The 21,375-nt window shown below is 44.6% G+C and overlaps 1 protein-coding gene and 1 long non-coding RNA gene across 3 annotated transcripts in view; one reads left to right on the top strand and one right to left on the bottom strand.

The window, feature by feature from the left end:
- The window catches only part of LOC144141399 (uncharacterized), a 142,629-nt gene that overhangs the window by 65,806 nt on the left and 55,448 nt on the right, over window positions 1-21,375 (top strand). The gene's annotated exons all lie outside the window — the stretch shown is intronic.
- On the bottom strand, window positions 11,487-19,902 carry LOC144168142 (uncharacterized). Its single transcript, XR_013322163.1, has 4 exons — window positions 19,761-19,902; window positions 18,381-18,518; window positions 17,167-17,273; window positions 11,487-11,727 (listed from the first exon to the last, which is right to left on the bottom strand). It is a non-coding gene; the product is annotated as an uncharacterized LOC144168142 (long non-coding RNA).

Here is a 21,375-nt window from a genome sequence, read left to right as displayed (position 1 = left end):
GGATTTTCCGCGGGTACTGCGAAGGCTCTCCGCGCCGTAGGAATGTGCGGAAAAAAATGCCGGATTGCTTCTCGGGGAGTCCGCGGTGAGTCCGGGGCAAATAATCGAAGAAATACGATGTGTCGGGGCCATTGACACGGAGCGCGAGGAGGGCAGACTCCACCTGGTTGTTTCAAAATGGCACTGTTTGTGTTTTACCCGCAATAATGGCCCCTGAATTCCCAATTACAAATTGTTCACGATTAAAAGGAAAAGATAATCAGACCTTAAAAGCGGGCTCAGACTCAGGCGGCTCATAAGCACACGTATCAGGAAATCAAAATCACCAATCAGGAAAGTACACAGCGCTGAAAACTGACGCCCACATACGCACAAAGAGAGGGCACGTCTCCCTCTCTCACAGGTGAACGTTTGGTAGACCTCGGGGAGGAAGCCTGCCTAGGGTAAAAGTCGTTAGGACTAATAATGCTGAAACTTCGAAGAGACATCTGGGATTCCCTCCTGTGCTTCCCCGTTTACTGCTCGCTTAACTACGGCGCCGAGAGAATCGTCGGACACGCCGCCAAAAGAGAAGACAGGAACATGCGACATGCCGCTGAAGAAGGAAGACACTGCACGAGGCCTTTGTCATCTCGTTTGACCGTTTCCGGTCATTAGGGCAGCATTCCGATGCGGAGGAGCTGGGTGGCCCAAGTTATTGAAAGCGACGTATATCCAGCCGCAGCCGCCGCGCAGCGCGCCATTGTAAGCACGCTAGGGTTTCTCATCGATGAGGGGGGCACCTCATCGATGGGAAACAACCTTGTTTGGGTGGTACAGTCCCAAGTGCGGTGAGAACAGAAGTCGCAACAGCGCATACGTTCACTCATACGTACCTCAGTGTATACGTATATGTAGGCAAAAATGGTCCCGGAACAAATGAACCAAGGGTTAACGCGGAAAAAGCGCTCCAGTAAGACATTTCAACGTGCTCCTTTTTTCGATGAGATCAAGATTACTGCAGTTACGCTGTGTCTGCTGTGGGAATAAAATTTTCCCTACAGCTATCCGTCCTTTTTAGTGTAATGTTTCGTGAAAAAAAACTTGGCCGCGCATCTGCTCACTTCTCTGCAAATGCCTCCGAAAGACTATAATCTTCTGCCGCCCCTTCCACGTAAGTGCCTCTCCTCGCTGCCCTACCAACCCTTCCCGCTGTCCCCCCCCCCCCCCCCCTGTCTCGGTCTTCGCGTGGTAAACACAATAGAGGTTTGCTGAATGTCATTTCGCACTACTGCCGTGCCATGTGTTGGACGTACAGAGGGCAACACCCTTGTCTATAACACAGGCTTCGTACTTATAGTCTTATCTTGCCTCGGCCGAAAAAACATTTAAAGAACACTTTTGTGTCATTCTGAAGGCTTGACCATACATTTTGACCTCAGCTTTTTTTGTGACAAGTTTGAGTCCGCAGTTTTGAGAGGTAGCCAGTTGAAGTTGAACTCAGTGTTATAGACAAGGGTGTTGCGCACAATACCTTTTGTTACTTTCGCTATCAATGAGCACAAGACTCCAGCGCTAGCCCTATTTGTATTTTTTGGTTGCGCTATTGTTTTAACGTGTTCTTTTTTTTTTAACCCGCCGCGGTGGCTCAGTGGCTAAAGCCCGTACTCCATGGAGCGATTTCGCCTGCGAATTCGCTGATGCGGCGCCGCTCGTACGGCAAAACCACCTTTTTTCGTTGCTGCGGCAAAGTGCCAAACATTTGAAGCGGTCGAGCAAACGCCGCTCGTGCGGCGTGTGCGGCGTAGAGGGGCCGGACCTGCGGCCAATAGGAGCACAGCTCGGCACCACTTGCACGCTTAGAAACCAGATGGCGTTGCTTGTATGAGCGCGACAAAAGCGCGGGCACACCAAAACGTTTGTCTTCTCTGCTGTGTGTGCGTATATTGATAAAGAATTGGCGATTCTTATAGAAAACCGCAAATAAACTTATATTTACCGCAAGCCAGGCAGAAACAACTTGCCAAGAAAGTAAAATAAAACCACCCTTGTTAAAATCACACAACCTTTGCTGGTGGCAAACTTAATTCAGTCTGCAAACAAGGCGCATCTGAAATGCGAAAATCGCGGCGTTCGCAGGCCCCATGTAGACGACAATTCCAGGCATTGCGAACTTCGCAAGTGCGAATGTTCGTTCCAGCGGATTCGCAAGCGAAATTCGCTCCATGTAGAACGGGCTTAAGGCGTTGTGCTGCTGAGCACGAGGTCGCGGGTTCGATTCTCGGCCGCGGTGGCCGCTTTTCTGATGGAGGCGAAAAGCAAAACGCCCGTGTGTATGAGATTTCGGCGCACATTAAAGATCTCCAGGTGGTCAAAATTAATCCGAAGCCCTCCACTACGGCGCGCCTCATCGCCTGCGTTGCGCCGGCGCGTTAAACCATTCGATCAATCAATCAATGAACGTGTTCTTTTTTTTCTGTCGTGTTCTCTTTTGTTTTTGTTCTGTTTCTGCTGCCCCATCAAAATTTTTCTGTGAACCTTGAACTGCAAAATTCCCACTAACGCTGAACCTGCTAAGAAAATTGAAGAGATTGAGTCTTTGGGTACAGACCTCACTTCAAAATTTGAGGAGAAAACAAAAGACAAAGATGTAGATGTTGAAGTCGCTGACTTGCGGGCGAGTGTAAAATTCATGAGCGAACAGTTCGACGACATGGTGAACGAACGGGATGAGTTGGTGACGTCCAACAAGGCGCTCGTGACGTCTAACAAGGAACTCGTGGCTAACAATACAGCACTGTAAAAGCGTGTCGCTAACCTCGAACAGTACGCTCAACTCAATAATGTCGAAATCAAGGGTGTTCCAGTCACCAAAGGCAAAAACTGTGCAGCCATTTTGACAGCCATTGGGGACGCTATCGACTGTCCTATTTCTGGCTGACCTGGATATCATTCACCGTGTGCCCACAAAATCCGACGATCTGAACATAATTGCCCGTTTTTGTTGTCGTGACAAGAAAAATGATTTTGTCCGGAAAGCACGCAAAGCCCGTTTGAGGACCAATGAGATTGGCTTTTCTGGCGAGGCACACGAGCCGGTATATGTGAATGACCATCTGACATACGATAACAAGATACTATTTGCTATGGCCCTCAAACTGAAGAAGGAGCACTCTTGGCAGTTCCTCTGGACTGACAATTGCCTAATCAAAGCTAGGAAAACAGGCGATAGTAAAGTATGCCGCATCTCATCCGAGGCTGACCTGCGTATTTTCAAGTAGATTGTAGAATAATGGCATGTGCTCATCAAATCGAGATGTCTTTGGTGTCCGCAGGTGTCTGTAAATCTCTGCTCAGTGACGATCACCGATCAGTCATTCATTTTAGCGCAAGAAGCCTCCGGAAAAACATTGACAGCATCACTAATTTTATTGCGTCACTAAATCATTCTTTTTCGTTTATTTGCACCTCGGAGACGTTGTTATGTGACGATGACTGTGACTTGTATGGTTTCCAATCTTATGCTCCTGAATACAGTCACCGCGCAATGGGTGGTCATGGTGGTGCTGCCATTTTTGTTTCTTCTGGCATTGCGTACAGTCGCAGGCATGACCTTGCCATTGACGTCAGTAACTGTGAATCAGTTTGGATAGAGACCGACCATTCATTCATCCCAGATAGTTGCAAAAAATTCATTCTCGGCTGCATTTATCGCTCACCATCATCTTCCGTCACTGAATTTTTATTAGCTTTGGCTCAAATTCTTAAAAAATTATACTTTGAAAAAAAAAAGATATCTCACTCTAGGCGATATTATTATAAATTTATTAGATGAAACTTCCAATATTTATGCTTATACCGATTGATTTACTGGCTATGACCTTGAGTCATTAATTACTTCTCACACAAGATGCAGCTTTCATGGGACAAACAGCTAATTAGATCACGCTCTATCAAATGTTACGCCACCCTCAGTCTCTGGCGTAGTTGAAGTTGACATTACCGATAATTTTCCGTATTTTTGTTGCTTTCCTTGGTGAGGCCTCTACAATGAAGTCTTCGTATTTTACAGCTGTCTTTAACAAGAATAAGTTTGTTGACGCCATAATTTCCACTGACTGGTCTAATGTTAATTCATCATCTGATCCCGTTGAAGCAGTAACTAAATTACTAAATTCTGTAGTCTTTTCCTTGAAGAAGTTTTTGTCAGCTCGAGGATAGTGAAGTGCAAAAAACAGCATAACTTTCCTAGTAACCCTTTTTACTACTTAGTAGTTAACAATGACGAGTGCATTGTTAACTAGTTATAAAAAGAAAGAAAGTTTGTATAAAAAAACTAAGAGGCAACCTTTCAACACAACTCTATCGGAGCGATATAAAAATACTGTAACGTATTGAACAAACTATCGAAAGTGCCTAAGCAAGACTTCTATAGGGACCGGGCGGCCGTTGTATGGCACCACCGTCGCTTCAGCGAACAGCGCCGCCATTGGCGAACCGCTCGTCAGTGGAATGCCGGTGGCTGTCAGCGCAGCGTTATTGTGCATGGCTTTCTGTCGTTTTTCTGCGGTGCGCCTTGTTAATCGTACATAAACACAAGGACCTTTTTCAAATCGGTAAACCTTGAGCATGGATGTGACCTTTACGAGGTTGGCCATGTGTGTGATTTACGCCCATACACAGTATTTACAAATAGCAGACGACGCTCAAAGCGCCAAGATGGAAGTGAAGGTTCGTTCCTTCATGCAATTTTTTCATGCCTGCATGCACTTTCGCGTATCAAGGAGTATATTTCAGCTAAATGCTCCCACAAAGCCGGTGTGTGCAACCGATTCAGGAATGCTGCGGCACTGGCCTTTGGCAGTTGATGACTAAATGGCGTTGTAAACAAGCGAAAGACAAATTTGGGGGATGCCATCTAAGATTTACCTCAAAACAGAAATTGTGATGGACTACGCTTCCGTAACTTCATTAACTACGGCTGAAACGTGTTTAATTTCACAGAAATGATCTTACTACAGTCATCGGGGATCGTTTACTTAACAAATATCGCATGATAGTAGAACGTCAATGCTCGTCGTGGAGAAGCATTGCTTTACAAGAATTACAATGGTTGCTGGCCAGTTGGTTAATGGTTTTTCAAAAACCAATTCCTGCGTAGTTGAAGGACGCGAGACAGGAGGGTGCCCGAAAACTCTACTCAGTTTCACTACTGAATGTTGCGGTCGGTTTACAAGCTGCCACCTAAGCTTGAAAAAGCATGCACTCCTCCGTGTAACGACGATTATCTGTTGCAAAGATTTCTCGTGTGGGTTTCCTTGGTTGCCTTCTGGATTTAAACTTTTACTAGTTGAGCTTCGAATTTCACCAGCACGCAGTTTGGTCTTTTTATCGCAGCGTCCTTGACTTGACCTTCCCATTCGATTTCGCACGGAGAAAGCTTTGCGTTCAACCAGCCTAATCATTAGACGGAGGGCTAGATGATTTTGCTGTTTAATTTTGAACTCCATGCACCCCTCTCCAAATTTAATCTAAACTTTTTCCACCGTGTCGGAAATACGTCTGTGCTGGAGGACTCGGGCTGTTGCACGCATATTTGAGGCAACTAATCCCGCGTTTTTGGTGTCTTCACAAGGCATTACACGATTTTTATGCACTCTGTAAATTATACTTAAGCATTAAAAAACACCGCCTGACGTTAACACTGCTACATGTTTTAACTATCGGTGCCAGCCTTTATTCCACGCAGGTGGCAAAATGGGGAGGGGAGGAGGGATGGTTTGTAGCTTGGGCTGTTGGGTGGGTGAATAAATTTGGCTCTTGATAAAATGAACACCACAAACGTGGGATTTCCACTTCGGCTTTCAGGCTCCCATGCTGTCACAGTGTCGCTCACAAAAACCGAAGGCACAAAGCTCACGGTTACAGAAAGAAAGTGCAAACTACCGCAGCATTTCTACGGCTACACGGTAATCCATCTCGTATGCAATTGCCTTTCTCTTCAAAGCACACGTATCGAAGTATCCCAGCGCTAAGGCTGGCGTGGAAACCGTGAGCATTGAAACCAGTGCACATAATTTAAAGTGGCAGAAATGAAGGCTAATATTCCTAATAGTTTTATTCCTACTCAGATCGCGCGGAGCCATGCGCAGAGCGCTGCAAAAAGCGCTCATGTCAGTGTAGCCCGTTCCCAAACTTAGAAGCGTCAAATAAGTTTATGTAGCCGTTAGTGCATTTAAGAAGAAATGAATACTAATAATAGTAGTTTTATTTGTACTTATAACGGGTGGAGCCAAGCGTAGACAGCTGCAAAAAGTGCCCATGCCATTGTAGCCGATACCCAACTTTAGAAGCGTCCGACAAGTTTACGCAGCCGTTATTGCATCTAAGAACCCAACACATCTGTCAAGACTTTGTTTCGCCACACATATCCGCACACAATACCACCAAAACATTTAAAGCACCGAAGCAAACGCGGAAACATCGACAGGAGGCTGCGTAGTCCAATGCACCGACTCATTCCACTGACGAGGGGAGCGCCGAGTGGTGGCGCCACCCGTCCAGCTGCCCGGTCCCTATAGCAATGCATTCATAAGTAATAAAAATAATCCCAAAAATCAGTGGAAGCTTTTGAACGAATTTTTGAAGCCGTGCTTTGCTCCTAAGAACATATCTAAAATTCGATTTAACCACAAAACATACACTCAGCCTGGCCACATAGCCGACGCTTTTAGTGCCTAATTTCATTATCTCACGAACATAGACAAGGAACGTATCAAATAGACTTGCCTCGTCCCACGCATTCGTTTTTTTTCTTTTTCCCGTAACGTCGAACAATCGGAAACTTAAAAAAACACTAGTCCCGGATTAGACAATATCTGCGCACTTCATCTAAAAATAGTGGCGGACTTGGTCTGCATACCCATGAGCAATATAATTAATTTATTTTCAAAACCGGCACTTTTCCCTCCCAGTTAAAATGCGCAAAGGTCATTCCGGTGTACAAAAAAGGTGATAAAACGGCAATTTCTAACTATCGACCTGTTTCAATTCTTTCTTCCTTCAGTAAGGTTATTGAGAAGTTGTTTGTTAAGCGTTTAACTAAGTATTTCGATATGTTTAACCTATTAAAACAATGTCAATTTGGGTTTCGTTCTGGAATTTCTACTAGTCTAGCCTTGCTTTTTTAACTGATCACAGTAAACATTTCATTGACAATGGTTAGCTAGTTGGCTCAGTATTATTGGATTTTACTAAAGCTTTCAATACCATAAATCATAGCATCTTATTTACAGAGCTTGAAAGCTTTGGAATAACTTGCCTGACCTTAACTCTTCGAAAAAACTACCTTTTAAACAGGGAATACGTTGTGTGCACTAACGGTATATTTTCAGAATCAAAAACTATTAATTAAGGCGTACCCAAAGGGTCGATACTGTGTCCCCTGCTGTTCATATTATATATCAATGATCTTTCTAATTGCCTGAATTCATGCCATTGCGTTTTATATGCGGATGATACCACAATAACATCTTCAGACAAATCCATCGATGGCCTTGCATCTAAGTTAGACACTGAACTCGCGAACGTGGTTAATTGGCGCCGTAATAATAGCGTATATATTAACCCTGAAAAAAAAACGAAGTATATGACCTTTAAAACTAGTCAAAGGCAAATACCCTTCGTTCCTGCTTTAATGCTTGATACCAATCTTGTCGCTGTTTGTAACTCTGTGTCGTTTCGTGGTGTTTTAGGGGACTCGAAGCTAAAATTTAATTCTCATATCAACCTTATCAAGAAAAACACTGCATACGGTATTAGGGCCCTAAATAAAGCTCGTCCGTTTTGCTCACATGATGCGCTTTTATCACTTTACTTTTCTTTCATTCATAGTCATTTAAATTAACGGATTGTAGCATGAGGCAACACCTATCATTGTCATACATCATCAGCCCAACATATCCAAAATCAATCAAATCGCATTATCAACAAGAGCCATCCTCAGTCCAATTACCAGGATTCATTGCCCCATTATTATGTGTTACCAATCAACAAGTTGTTTCAGTATAATTTAAGCACAATATTTTTAAGTCTTTATGGTACCAACTGCCTTTTAATTTCATCGACCCCAGTTCTTAGTAAACCAGAACAGCACAAAATTTGCCACAAATAAAAATTTTCTACCACCACGTGTTTTAACTAACTACGGCAAAATGACTTCAACTTTCAGAGCCATATCAATTTGGAATAGTCTACCAGCTGCTGTTAAATCCACTAAATGCGTGTATTCATTTAAATCATTCTTGAAAAACCATGCTTTGTCTGAATAATTGTGCTTCTATCGCTTATTCTTCCTCTTGTTAGTCATTCCTATTGTTTACTTGATATGAGGGCTTTGTGCACCAACCTCGTACTTTGTTTCTGCTTCTATGGTTTACTCGAAATGTTGTAGTTCTTTTTATGTTGTAATTGACATACATTTCCAATTGAATTTGTTTCTGCTATTTATTGTTTATGTATATTTATTGCTTGTCGCTATTTATCGTATGCTGCCTGAAGTTTATTCAGTGATTACCCCTGTTGTTAACTTACAGAGGGTCCCGGTACAGTCTTCGACTTTGAGACCCTCGTCTGAAAAATTTTGTACTTATGTATTACTTGTCCACTGCATGTCAATAAACTTTTCTTCTTCTTCTTCTTCTTATTATTATTATTCTTTTTATTCTTCTACTTCTCCTCCTCCTCCTCATCCTCCTCCTCCTCCTCCTCCTTCTGCTTCTTCTTCTTCTTCCTCCTCCTTCTTCTTCTTCTTCCTCCTCCTCCTCCTCCTCCTTCTTCTCCTTTTTCTTCTGTCACAACAATGGGTGCATTCACTTTTCATTAAAAGAACATTGCTAGTATCGTTTACGTACTCGTGTTCTGATTCAAATATCCCTAATTTTCCTTTCTGTTCAACAATTTTGATAGTATGAAGCATGCTACCAAGTTTAGTAATTTAAAAATTGTTTTGCCTATGTAATCGTCTTGTTCAAACGTTCTAAGCTTTGGCCAGGCGGCTAAATCGAGGGACAGACGGACACCCCAAATTATTTGCGTTTAGGTAGCCCAAAAAGACTATCGTCTTTAAAAATTGCATTAAACCTGATTGCTCCCCTCTAAACACTGCGTTGAACCCCTCCCCAAAAATTCACAATTGAGAACATGTTTTAGATAACAAATAATGGCTGCAGGCAGAAATCAACTCAGCGAGATGAACTTTTGCTGAAAGCCTAACCCATAGCAGTCTCTCCCATCATAGACAGAAAACGAAACCGCGCTAAATCATTTGGCTGCAGGCAGAAACCAACTCGGCAAGATAAACTTTTGCTGAAAGCCCAACCCATAGCCGCCACTCCCATCAAAGACATACGAAGAAATCACAGTGAATCATTTGACCGGCTGCTAGGACTCAGTCGCTAAGGCATTATGATGCTGAGCCCAAGAATGTGTTTTCGATCTTGGCTGCGGCGTCCGATTTCTTCATTAACGCGAAAAACGCAAACCCGCGCATTTCGCGTTCCCAAGTGGTCGACATCAATCCTGAGCTCTCCAGTACGGCGCGCCTCATGCCAGGTGTAGCTAAGGTCCCTAAAATTACTAAGGTAGCGCCAACTGCTCCCTCCTTCTCCGCTGCCCTCCTCTTTTTTCTCTCCCCTCACCCGCGGCGCCGCGGTCCCTTTAACTCCGCGGCGGGGCCGCCATCTTTGTTGGCTTCCTCAGAGCAGACGCCCTCGCAACGCTTGGGGCCGCTCGCTGAAGTTTTTCGTGCAGTTTGCTCTTGTTTTCGAGCCGCAATCGCTCTTTGGTAGCATTAATAGTATTTCTAGAGCCCCGTTTTACCAACACGCATTAAGTGAGGCTGTTTTGTTGTATATTTTTGTCCAGATTGGGATATTTGCGGGGTGGATGCCGCGGGCGCATACGGACAGCGCGGTGTTTGTTTACGTGTGCGGCATGCTCAGAATAGTTCGTGAACGGGAAAGGATCGAACGTGGACGTTTCAAACTGCTCTGTTACATAGTATTTCTAGAGCCCCGTATTACCATCACACCCTAAGTGAGGCTGTTTTGTTGTATATTTTTGTGTACAATTGGATTTTTGCGGGATGGATGCCGCTGGCGCATATGGACAGCGCGGTGTTTGTTTACGTGTGCGGCAGGGTCAGGATAGTTCGTGAACGCGAAAGGATCGAACGTGGACGTTTCAAATTGCTCTGTTACAGTAATTCCGTTCTTCCATTTGCGTGATTAAGTTGTGGTCGTGCAAGCGCTGCACAGAGGGCTCGCGCATGGTTCGCGGCGACCTTGGTTCGCGGCAGTTCGAGCGCTGCGCTGGCTTTTTTGCGTTCGCGTTTTTTGCGTTAGTTGCAGATCATTAGGCAGCGCTCAGTATGCGTCCCGCATTAGCTACTGACATTCATGCCACCTTTATTATGTGCACTTTCCGGTGCTTTGATGCTGTTGCAAAATATATGTCACCTTCACGTCGTTATAGGCTGCTGTCAAGGTCAAAGTTCTCGCGTCTCCTCGTTGGCCTCGCCCCCCAGTGAACGCAAGAACGTCTTGTAGAAGTCTCAAACTTATCTTGTGCAGCTCTCCAAGACATCTTGATCTGCACATTAGGGCAGCTACCACACTTCTATACGACATCTTGGCAAGACCTCCAAGATGTCTACGCAACACCTGATCAAGATTTTTATAGACATTGCCAAGACGTGAGATAGCCATCCAGTAGCTCGGCTAACGCGACGCTATGCCTGAGCTACAAGACGTCTTGCAAGATATTCTTGACGACATCTCGGAGACTGCTAAAAATTCCAACAAGACGTTTACAGGACGAGTACTAAACACCTCATAGTTATCTGGATTGAAAGCAACAAAACGTTTATTCTCCGTTTTGACGACGTTCTCAAAAATCTTGCATAGCAATCCACGAGGTGACTTCTAAGCATGCCAGGTAGAGAAATAATGTCTTGTGAAGATGTTTTCTAGTAGTTGTGGAGACATAAACGAGAACCTCTCACAGCAGTTTACGCAACCGTTATTATAGTCATCTTGCTATCATCTTATTAAGATGTCATCAAGACGGCTGTTATAGCTCTCGTCCTGTTTTACGCCCAGATAATATATAGAAATGCGGTTATCAGAATAAGAGTGCACACATATAACTGGTTTCATCTAAAACAACTTTGATATTGCATGGATGAGACAGCATTCCCTCATTTACCTGCATTTCATGTGGCCGGACAAACTTGAGTGAGCTAAAGCTTCTAGACACACCTTAAATGCAAAATAAGCACACTAAGCAACTTTTGCAAGACTAACCATTTTATTATTCAAATAAATCATGACAAGTCAAAATAGAATCAAAGGTGACTGAAAGATGTGGAAGTAAATAAAAACTTGAAGCACTCAAATGGCATAAAAGGCAAAAATTAGAAAATGAAAAATGAGAGAATTGACATAGTGATTAAAACATGCTTATAAAAAATGACTAGATACTGAATGCCTTTCAGCCTTTCAATGTTATATGGGAAAAAAAGTGAACTGCAAGAACTAAAAAGAATGATCATCAAAAATAAGTTAGAGATCACAGAAAATGTATCAAAACATGTGCATTACAGCGAAAACCTAAAGTGGCAGAGTCTTGATGATGTTTGAAGCGCTGGAAATCCAGGTAGGCTGATCCAATGACAGAGGGTTAACCTTCCTGCGATGAGATAAACACACTAATCTGAGTATACACAGACACGCACCCAAATGTAACACCAAACTTACACATTTTTGAGTAAGGAGGCTTTTTTTAGACCACTAAGGCAGGGCAAAGGTAAATGCTTAAGGTAGCTACTATTTTGCGGGCAGCCAGTGAACTCTTGCTGAGAAATGTTTTATTAACCATTCTTTCCTTTATAACCTGGAAGGCCTGGGTAGGGGAAGTCAACAGCGACTGATGATAGGGGAGGGGAAAAGTGGGTATACATTTCAGTGGTGTCAGAGTGCCACTTGTGCAAGATGCCAATAATATGGCCAATATGACAGCAGGTTAATAATGCAAATTAGTTTCAGGAAATAACAAAATGTTGTTTGACAACTATGTTAGGCAATATAAAGCAGCGTAAAATCATTTGAGCAATTTCCACAATATTAAAGCAAATTTAGAAGAGGGGGAACAGAAACACAGGCGGTGTGGAATATTGGCTGCAATCCCTTCCATGCTACTACCCACAATGAAAGATTTTTTTGTGGTGGACACCTGATTATTTGGCAAAATTTTGCATCTTGTAATGACAAAATATAATACCATTTCAACCCAACTTTCAATTATACTTGGTTTTTTGGTTTTTTTTTCAGGTAAAACCTGAATTTACTGTATTTTTACCCTTAACATGTGTCAGAATTGGGTTAAACCCGCTTTCTCCTCTGAATAGACCTTTTCAAAGTAGCGATGTCCACAATCGTGGGCTGACGGTCCGCCATTTTCAACCAGCACTTACTGGAATTCCAGCAAGCCCCAGAAGAAAAGCTTCCAAAATCACTGAGTATTGACAGAACTCTACTGGTCACTACCGCAGGTCGGCAAATGCTTCACTGACAATCTTGTGCCTTGCTGATGGAAACTGTGGTATTGAGACAACCTTTTCCCAGCTGAGATACATTCAACGATCACAGAGATCTTGAATGCAGACCGAAATGTTGCGCATGCAGATGATATGTGCATAAACAAAGACGTGAAAAACACTATGACCAGGTTTTTGTGGACAAAATATTTCATTTTTTAAAATTTATCAATGCTCTCCACTGTAATCATTACTGATTCATTTCCCAAACAAACGCCAACTTTTGGATGGTGTTCACTAGGAAGCCTTGATATATCCCCGGTTACCAGCGTGAAACAAACATTTTTAATGCGTCAGAGTTAAGAAGCTCATAATGCTTACTGATAAAATAAAGTGAAGTCAAGAGTTCGACGAAAGTTTGTCAGGTCAGGTATCATGATGAGGACGAAGATGCGGTCACTGACCAAGTCAAGGTGAAAACACAGACCTTTCGGGACCCGTAATGGTCCCTTGATCACACTAAGCTGGCGAGAGCGGTAACTCGCTTCTTATTCTAAAACGTGACGTAATGTGTAGCTTGCCGGCAGATTGCCATCTGTCGTATTGATAGTGTCCTCGGTCGTCTGAATAAACACGGATTCCACAAGCAGCGAGGTGCTTGAACTCTTTTCCTTGGCTATTAGAGCGGCGTTATCCCCATCGATGGAATGGCCATGATTATCGGCGTGCTCGTCCAGGGTGTTCGGCACTTTCCTGTTCTTGCCCGCGTCCCTTTGAAGTTCCTTTAATCTCCTGATGAAGTTGCCAGTTTCGTCGATGTAACTGCAGCTGCAGTCTGCACATGGTACCTTGTAGACAACACCGGGGTATCTCTTGGTGTCCAAGCAATCTGTCACGTTCACAAGCTGATTCCTCAGCTTGTCGGACCGCATGTGCGCAACGCGAAGGTCATACCTTGCAAAGATACGGCTTAGAGCTTCGCTGACCCCAGGAACGTATGGGATGCCGGCGCGTCTTCGAAATCGCTTGCCCTGGGATGGCCTGGGATTGAGGACACGATCTTCAACATTCTTAATAAGCTTCTCCGGGTACCCGCTCGTCAATAATCCTTGATGTATTGTCTGAAGTTCTTTCCTCATTTCGTCGTCACTTGAGCAAATACGTGTTGCCCGCGTCACAAATGAGGAAGCGACAGATTGCTTGTGACAGGCTGGGTGGCACAAATTAAAATTCAGGTAATGTCCGGTATACATCACTTTCCTGTGCACAGCAAACGAAAGGCTAGTTCCGGTACAGTTCACCTGGACATCGAGGAAAGGAAGGCTGCTGTTACACGCACATTCTGCTGTGAACTGGATGGCGGCTTCTATCGAGTTGAGAAGCAGGAGCCGTGGGGCATCATTCCTATTGATAACGCAGAAGCAGTCGTCCACGTAGCGGACAAATAACTTGGGCTTGGGAGCGAAATCGATGAGGGCCTTCGGGTCAATGACCTCCATGACCAAATTTGCAGTAGTAACAGATATGCTCCCATGGAAGTTCCGTGGATTTCCTTGTAAAACTGCTTGCGGTACGTGAAGTAGGTGTTGCCTAAGCAAAATTCAAGCAACTCACACATGTGTTCTAACGCACCGAGGTGGCTCAGTGGCTAAGGCGTTGGGCTGCTGAGCAAGGAGGTCGCGGGTTCGATTTCCGGCTGTGGCGGTTGCTTTTCTGGTGGAGGTGAGAAGCATAAATGCCCGTGTGTACAAGATTTCAGCGCATGTAAAAGATCCCCAGGAGGTCAAAATAATCCTGAGGTCTTCACTGATTGATTGATTGTAGGGTTTAACGCGCCGACGCAACGAAGGCGATGAGGTGCGCCGTAGTGGAGGGCTCCGGATTAATTTTGACCACCTGGGGATCTTTATCGTGCGCCGAAATCTCGTACACACGGGCGTTTTTGCTTTTCGCCTCCATCAGAAAAGCGGCCGCCGCGGCCGGGAATCGAACTGAGGCCTTCACTACGGTGCGCCTCATCACCTGCGTTGCGTTGGCACGTTAAACCCTACAATCCATCAATCAATCAATCAACACACGTGTTCTACCTCCAAAGATGTGTGTTCTGCGAGTTTCGTCCGCTAGCAGGACCTCCTTGCAAGTCGCTATGGCCAAGTCCACCGGAACCGAAATGAAGAGCGACTTGACGTCGAAGGACACCATTACGTCACCTTCATCCAGGGAAATGTCACACACAATTGGTAATGTGTGCTGCTGTTTTCCCGGTGAGCGGTCTCATCACTTTTAAGTATCCAGAAAGTCGGTGCAGCGGTGACCTTCTGAAGTCGACGGTTGGCCGTAGCGGTACGCCTGGCTTATGTACTTTCGACGTAATGGTGCCCTGCGACGTCAAGCCGCTCATCACTTCTGTTCCTGTCGACTTGGCCGTAGCAACATGCAAGCAGGTCTTGCTGGCGGACGAAACGCTCACGATCCGCACACCTTTAGAGGTAGAACACATGTGTGAGTTGCTTGAATTTTGCTTATACAACACGTACTTCACGTACCGCAAGCAGTTTTACAAGGAAATCCACGGAACTGCCATGGGAGCATATCTGTTACTACTGCAAATTTGGTCATGGAGGTCATTGACCCGAAGGCCCTCATCGATTTCGCTCCCAAGCCCAAGTTATTTGTCCGCTACGTGGACGACTGCTTCTGCGTTATCAATAGGAATGATGCCCCACGGCTCCTGCTTCTCAACTCGATAGAAGCCGCCATCCAGTTCACAGCAGAATGTGCGTGTAACAGCAGCCTTCCTTTCCTCGATGTCCAGGTGAACTGTACCGGAACTAGCCTTTCGTTTGCTGTGCACAGGAAAGTGATGTATATCGGACATTACCTGAATTTTAATTTGTGCCACCCAGCCTGTCACAAGCAATCTGTCGCTTCCTCTTTTGTGACGCGGGCAACACGTATTTGCTCAAGTGACGACGAAATGAGGAAAGAACTTCAGACAATACATCAAGGATTATTGACGAGCGGGTACCCGGAGAAGCTTATTAAGAATGTGGAAGATCGTGTCCTCAATCCCAGGCCATCCCAGGGCAAGCGATTTCGAAGACGCGCCGGCATCCCATACGTTCCTGGGGTCAGCGAAGCTCTAAGCCGTATCTTTGCAAGGTATGACCTTCGCGTTGCGCACATGCGGTCAGACAAGCTGAGGAATCAGCTTGTGAACGTGACAGATTGCTTGGACACCAAGAGATACCCCGGTGTTGTCTACAAGGTACCATGTGCAGACTGCAGCTGCAGTTACATCGACGAAACTGGCAACTTCATCAGGAGATTAAAGGAACCTCAAAGGGACGCGGGCAAGAGCATGAAAGTGCCGAACACTCTGGACGAGCACGCCGATAATCATGCCCATTCCATCGATGGGGATAACGCCGCTCGAATAGCCAAGGAAAAGAGTTCAGGCACCACACTGCTTGTGGAATCCGTGTTTATTCAGACGACCGAGGACACTATCAATACAACAGATGGCAGTCTGGCGGCAAGCTACACATTACGTCACGTTTTAGAATAAGAAGCGAGTTACCGCTCTCGCCAGCTTAGTGTGATCAAGGGACCATTACGGGTCCCGAAACGTCTGTGTTTTCACTTTGACTTGGTCAGTGACCGCATCTTCGTCCTCATAAAATACACTGAGTACATCTGTTGATTTAACATGAAAAAATACAAATTGCCTACTGATAAAATAAACTGAGTGCATTACTTAGTACATCTGAATATTTTGCATCAAGAAGCACATATTGCAGAATGGTTTTACAAAAAAAAGTCAGATTTTTTCCCAATTATGAGTCTGAAAAATAACAGCTGATTTTTACCAGCCGATTTTAACAAAATATAAAACCAGAATCCTGGACGAGGATGTATTTTTCTTCAACTGCGAAGTTTCTGAGGAAGCTGTATAGCATTTCTTTGTAGCCGTTTGGCTTCATTCAGGTGGATGTCAAACTTTCCTTCATATAAAACATGAAAACAGACAACTCTAACTATACTGAGCATACTAATAATGTGGCACGAATTGGGTGGCTCAAGGGGAGAAGTGGATAAAAAAAAAGCACATTTTCCTTATTTTTATATTTTCTGGCTATTTACTTTATTAATTTTGAATATGCTTTCAGTCAACAAAACAAAGCAAATTAAGTATTATCAAAAATCCAGGGAAAAACATGTTTGAATATTGATTAGAACTTGGTGAATATGTGTAAAAGGCTCCTTGTGATTCAAGTTAGTTCAGTCAAATTTTGGCCATCTTTGCGTAGCTTTCTTGCATGGCACCATTCTGGCTGACATTGTGGCCACTGGATTTTTATGGCCCAAGCATTTTTTTTCGGGGGAGGTGTCCGTGAACTTTGTGTGTCAAAGTAGAAAAGAAAAAGTTTCCCCGCCTGTTTTGCGCGGAACTAGTGAGCCTTTTACTTCTGATGCAAATGCGGGATAACCACTGGCTTCTGCGACTTTTTTTTTCTCCAAGGTTGATTCAGTTATGCTACACCTCTAAAAAACATGCAGAGTGAGTAAAATAAACTTTCAAAGTCCTGTACCTCTTTGAAGCATTTTGAAGCCTGGCTGGGCAATTCTTGAGCCAGCCTTGGATGGCTGGCAGGTCATCTTGAAGGGAAGTCCATAGTTTCCATCAGTCGGACCGCATCTGCAGAAATTCAAAATTGGTCTCAGTGTTAAGCATGCGTGTATAAAAACCAAAAAGCATTCTCCCTTTATTCAAAAGCTATACTTTGACAACAAAACAAACGATGCAAATTTAGGGTATTTATTGTGTCAAAGCTACGTAATGAGGCTATGAGCCACGTAATAAGGTGGGCTCTGGATTCATTTAGATCACCTGCAGACACTCAACACACAGGCATTCTTGTTTATAGCTTCAACTACAAAAGTGACTGCTGTGGCTAGGATTAGACCTGCATCTGTGGCCTTAGCAGTGCAACGTTTTGGCTACTATAGGCAACCGCTACTTTGACGAGGTGGGCATGAGGTGAGCCCGATTGGGTACCTAGAATCAACCTGGGCTGTTTGAGAATTTTGAGCTGAGCTTGCTGTAGAGGGTCACTTGTCATAAACTGTGGGCTTCGAACTATTTCTTCACAGCACAAAAGGAAGTGCGAAACAAACTGCATCATATCCTACTAATGGCTATACACCGTGTAAAATATGGAAGGTTTTACGCACCAAGGACATATCTCAGCTATCAGGCATGCTTGAGTGGAAAGCTACTGAATAATTTAATGGGGATTTTTAACATGAACCTAAATCATGACAGTTGGGAGATTTTTTATAATGGTAATCAAAGATGGTTTAGGTGGATTTCCTAGAGAAAAATGCGATAAAAAAAGAAGCACTGGTAGACACACCTCCAACATTAAAGCCTTACTGTGTACTGCTATAAGGCACACTGCAGATCTTACAACGTTAAGTTACACAAGGTACTGGCTAGTTGATTCTTTATAATTTGAAAAATACACTTACTGCATGATTACATGAGGACGGGAACACGAGGACGACAGGGTGTTCTGGCTGTTGAGAGTAATGATGGGAAGTACACGTGTTGTTGCTTCTTCAAAGAACAAGTTTGGTGCTCAGCCTGTTATCCTCCTGCTTGGCTATCATTTCATCGTACAGTGTGTACTTTTTATATAGGTTAATCCCTTTGGGCTTAATACTGATACAGCTTATATTGATTTAGGAAGTGCATTTTCAGAAAGCATGCAGAGCGTGCCGAAAAAATACAAGATTGCTGTACCTTTTGGTGGCATTCCAAAGCTTAAAGGGGCAATACCTCAGCCAGCCTTGAATGCCTGCCAGGTTCTCTTGCTATACACACTCCAGCACCGCCTGCAGTACAAATAATAAGCTCCAGTGAAGTGGGCACGGCCTTTTCCTGCACAATAAAAAAAAAAGAATACTAATGCAGAGAAATATTGCCTCCCAAGCATCATGCATGCAAAATCAAGCTATGACTCTTTATACAGACAGTATCTCCATTAACAAGAGAGTGCACTACATGTGTTGCACTGTCACTTCATTTCTGATAACAGAGAAGTTGATGCAACCACAGCAATATCAACCCCCTGCACTCAGCTAAAGCACCGCACACATTAACCTGACGCAGACATGAATAGATTGATCTGTTCACTCAATCCTCCTGTGCATACATAAACTGAACAAAATCTAGGGCGTTTAGGTAGACTCCATGAAAACAACCTTTTACATCAAACCAAGTTGTGCACCTCTGCAGGAGGTGTAGGTTAGCGCAATTGTGCCTGCAGGCGCAAGTGGGCTGCTGAGTGAGGCTGGAAGCATGGCAGAAGGGAGCGACACGAGTTGCCTAACTGCTTGTGACCTGTTGACTCAGCCTGTCTACTTATACATGTTCTTCACCAAGCAGACAGTGTCCAAATCAACTATACTCACCTCGTAGGCTTTCACGCTCAACTCATGCACTTATACGTGGGCGCACTGAACTGGAATAAGAAGCAACTAAGAAGCAACTATTTACTCAACCCTCCTCCCCCTCCTCCCATTTCTGTATGCAGGATTATTTAACAGTCTAGACTACTATAAAGCACTGCCGGCAAACAAACATAAAAAATTTTAATACGTTTTTTTTTGGGTTGGGGGGGGGGCATTATAAATGAAGATGCTTGGGCCTCCAGGTGAGCCAGCAATTACTGTTTGTAAGCACACATGGGCTTATTTGGGTAACGGCCACACAATGACCACATACAGCTGAAGCCCCCAATGTTGAAACTTCAACAGTGTACACTGAACAATGGGCCAATTTTTCTGGTGCTCTCAACAAGTATTGATTGTTGCGACCATTTCACCCTTGTTTAAGGTGAGGGGGAAGCCGAGGGACAAAAACACCGATGCACTTATTTCCGCTTCACTTAATAATAACAAAGCGTCTGTGAGGAGTTTTGACGATATGTATTTAGCCAGAAGGCCCACACATCAGAATACTAATGGCAAGGAGGAGACAATGCTGATTAACCTTACTTTTTCTGGTGCACGTAATCTGAATCACACCGAAGTAGTGCGTCACAAAAAAAAAAGCACCTCTGTGGCAAACCTCACGGGAAGTTCATAGTCTGGCAGGGAACGTTTTTAAGCGTACACTCACCTGAAGTGTGTCCCAGAAGAATTCGAAGGAACCATTTTCTCGAAGCCGCGTGTGTCCGAGCTGGGAGCCAAGATAAGTTGCACACCTCTTTCTTGAGACAAACGCCACCTCTGCCGCCTCGACGAACTTCTGAAGCCGTCATTTCACCAATACACACTAAAAGTATGGTCCCTAGAAATTGTGCTAGTCTGCCGTCTGCGCGCTTTCTCTATGGGAAGGCGTGTCCTCGCCGCTGATGCACGCACAGCGCTGCGCAGAGGGCGCTGCGAGCAATCGGAGCGCCCGAGCGGCCGGAGTGAGAGCGGCCGGCCGGCCTGTGCCGCGCGCTACTGCCGCGGAGCGCGAGCGCGCATCGGGGTTTGTCGGCCACTTAGAGCGGTGAAATCGAATGGTACGAGGTACATCAGCTCACAATTGAAGGTACGATAGCACTATAAGACATTTTAGTTTCACGCCCCGAGTTTTTCGCGAATTGGAGCGTCTTTGCGGCCGCTGAATTTCGCGAGTGAGACCGAAGGATGAAACCGCACCAACTAGCGTAGCCATTTCACTACCACCGCTTGAACCATTATTAAAGTGAAGCTTTCTATGTCTCACTGATGGCCTATGTCGCCTCGAAAAAGACTGCAGGAAAGCCAACTGTCTCTGACGACGGTGCTGTTTGTGAGTAAAGTGAGAGGGAAAAAAAAAACGCTTCCCGCGGTCAGAATCGAAGCTGGCTCCATCGCGTTTTGAAGCCGACGTCTATCTCAATGCGCATTTCCAACATGGTCAATGCAGTTTGGATTTGGAGAGGAGTGCAGTCAGAAAATTATCCACTCCTCCACTCCGCAACGATGGTTGAACACGAGGCTTTCTTCGCGTGAAATGAAACGGCAAAGGGTCGATGTCAAATCCGGCCCGATCATAAGTCCAAAATGCGTGCGAGCCAAAGTGAAAGCTCAATGAGTCAAATTCAAAACTCAGACGACAAGGAATCGCTCACAAGAAAGCTTCGCATTCAACCATCAATGCTCAGACAGTGAGATCCCGTTCAGAAAGAGCTCCCTGCGGCACCAGAAGCTGCGTTTGTTCCACATCGAAACTACCGGGTCATTCCCAAATGTCATTGACGGTGACAAGCACGCAGACGGCTGGTAGGCTGACAAAAAGAAAAGCGAAAGCTTCAGTAAAATGTTGTGCCAGCAAAAACTTGTTCCTATATACTTTGGGCAGAGTGCGGGGGGAGGGGGGATAAAGCAAGGTATATATGGTCATGACAGTATAAATAAACCTCAATATTTTTACTCCTTGGTTTCAAACAGCCGCGGTTATAATGATTGGCCATAACACAATTATTCACCCGTTTTGCTTTCCTCGCGTGCGTCTCGCAATTCCCTCCGAGTGTGTGGGTTACCAAAAAGAACCTGTGCAATGAGGAATGCAAGCGAAGTTACTGATTTGTAGCCGGGTGTTATTAAAAATCAGTTTCACGTACCCAATGCTGGCGAAAGTTTCAAATCGTGGTATTCACGAAAATTACAGGCACGCAAAAGAGGTTTGATAGTACCCAAAGTTCTGAAAATTTCGAGGTAAGCGGAGTGTTGGGTTAAGCGAAATGAGAAAAATGTATGAC

Source organism: Haemaphysalis longicornis, unplaced genomic scaffold (assembly GCF_048455015.1).
Source record: "Haemaphysalis longicornis isolate Haplotype H1 unplaced genomic scaffold, Haemaphysalis longicornis Haplotype H1 scaffold_1, whole genome shotgun sequence".
Classification (NCBI taxonomy): domain Eukaryota; kingdom Metazoa; phylum Arthropoda; class Arachnida; order Ixodida; family Ixodidae; genus Haemaphysalis; species Haemaphysalis longicornis.
This window is presented reverse-complemented; position numbering and strand designations above follow the sequence as displayed.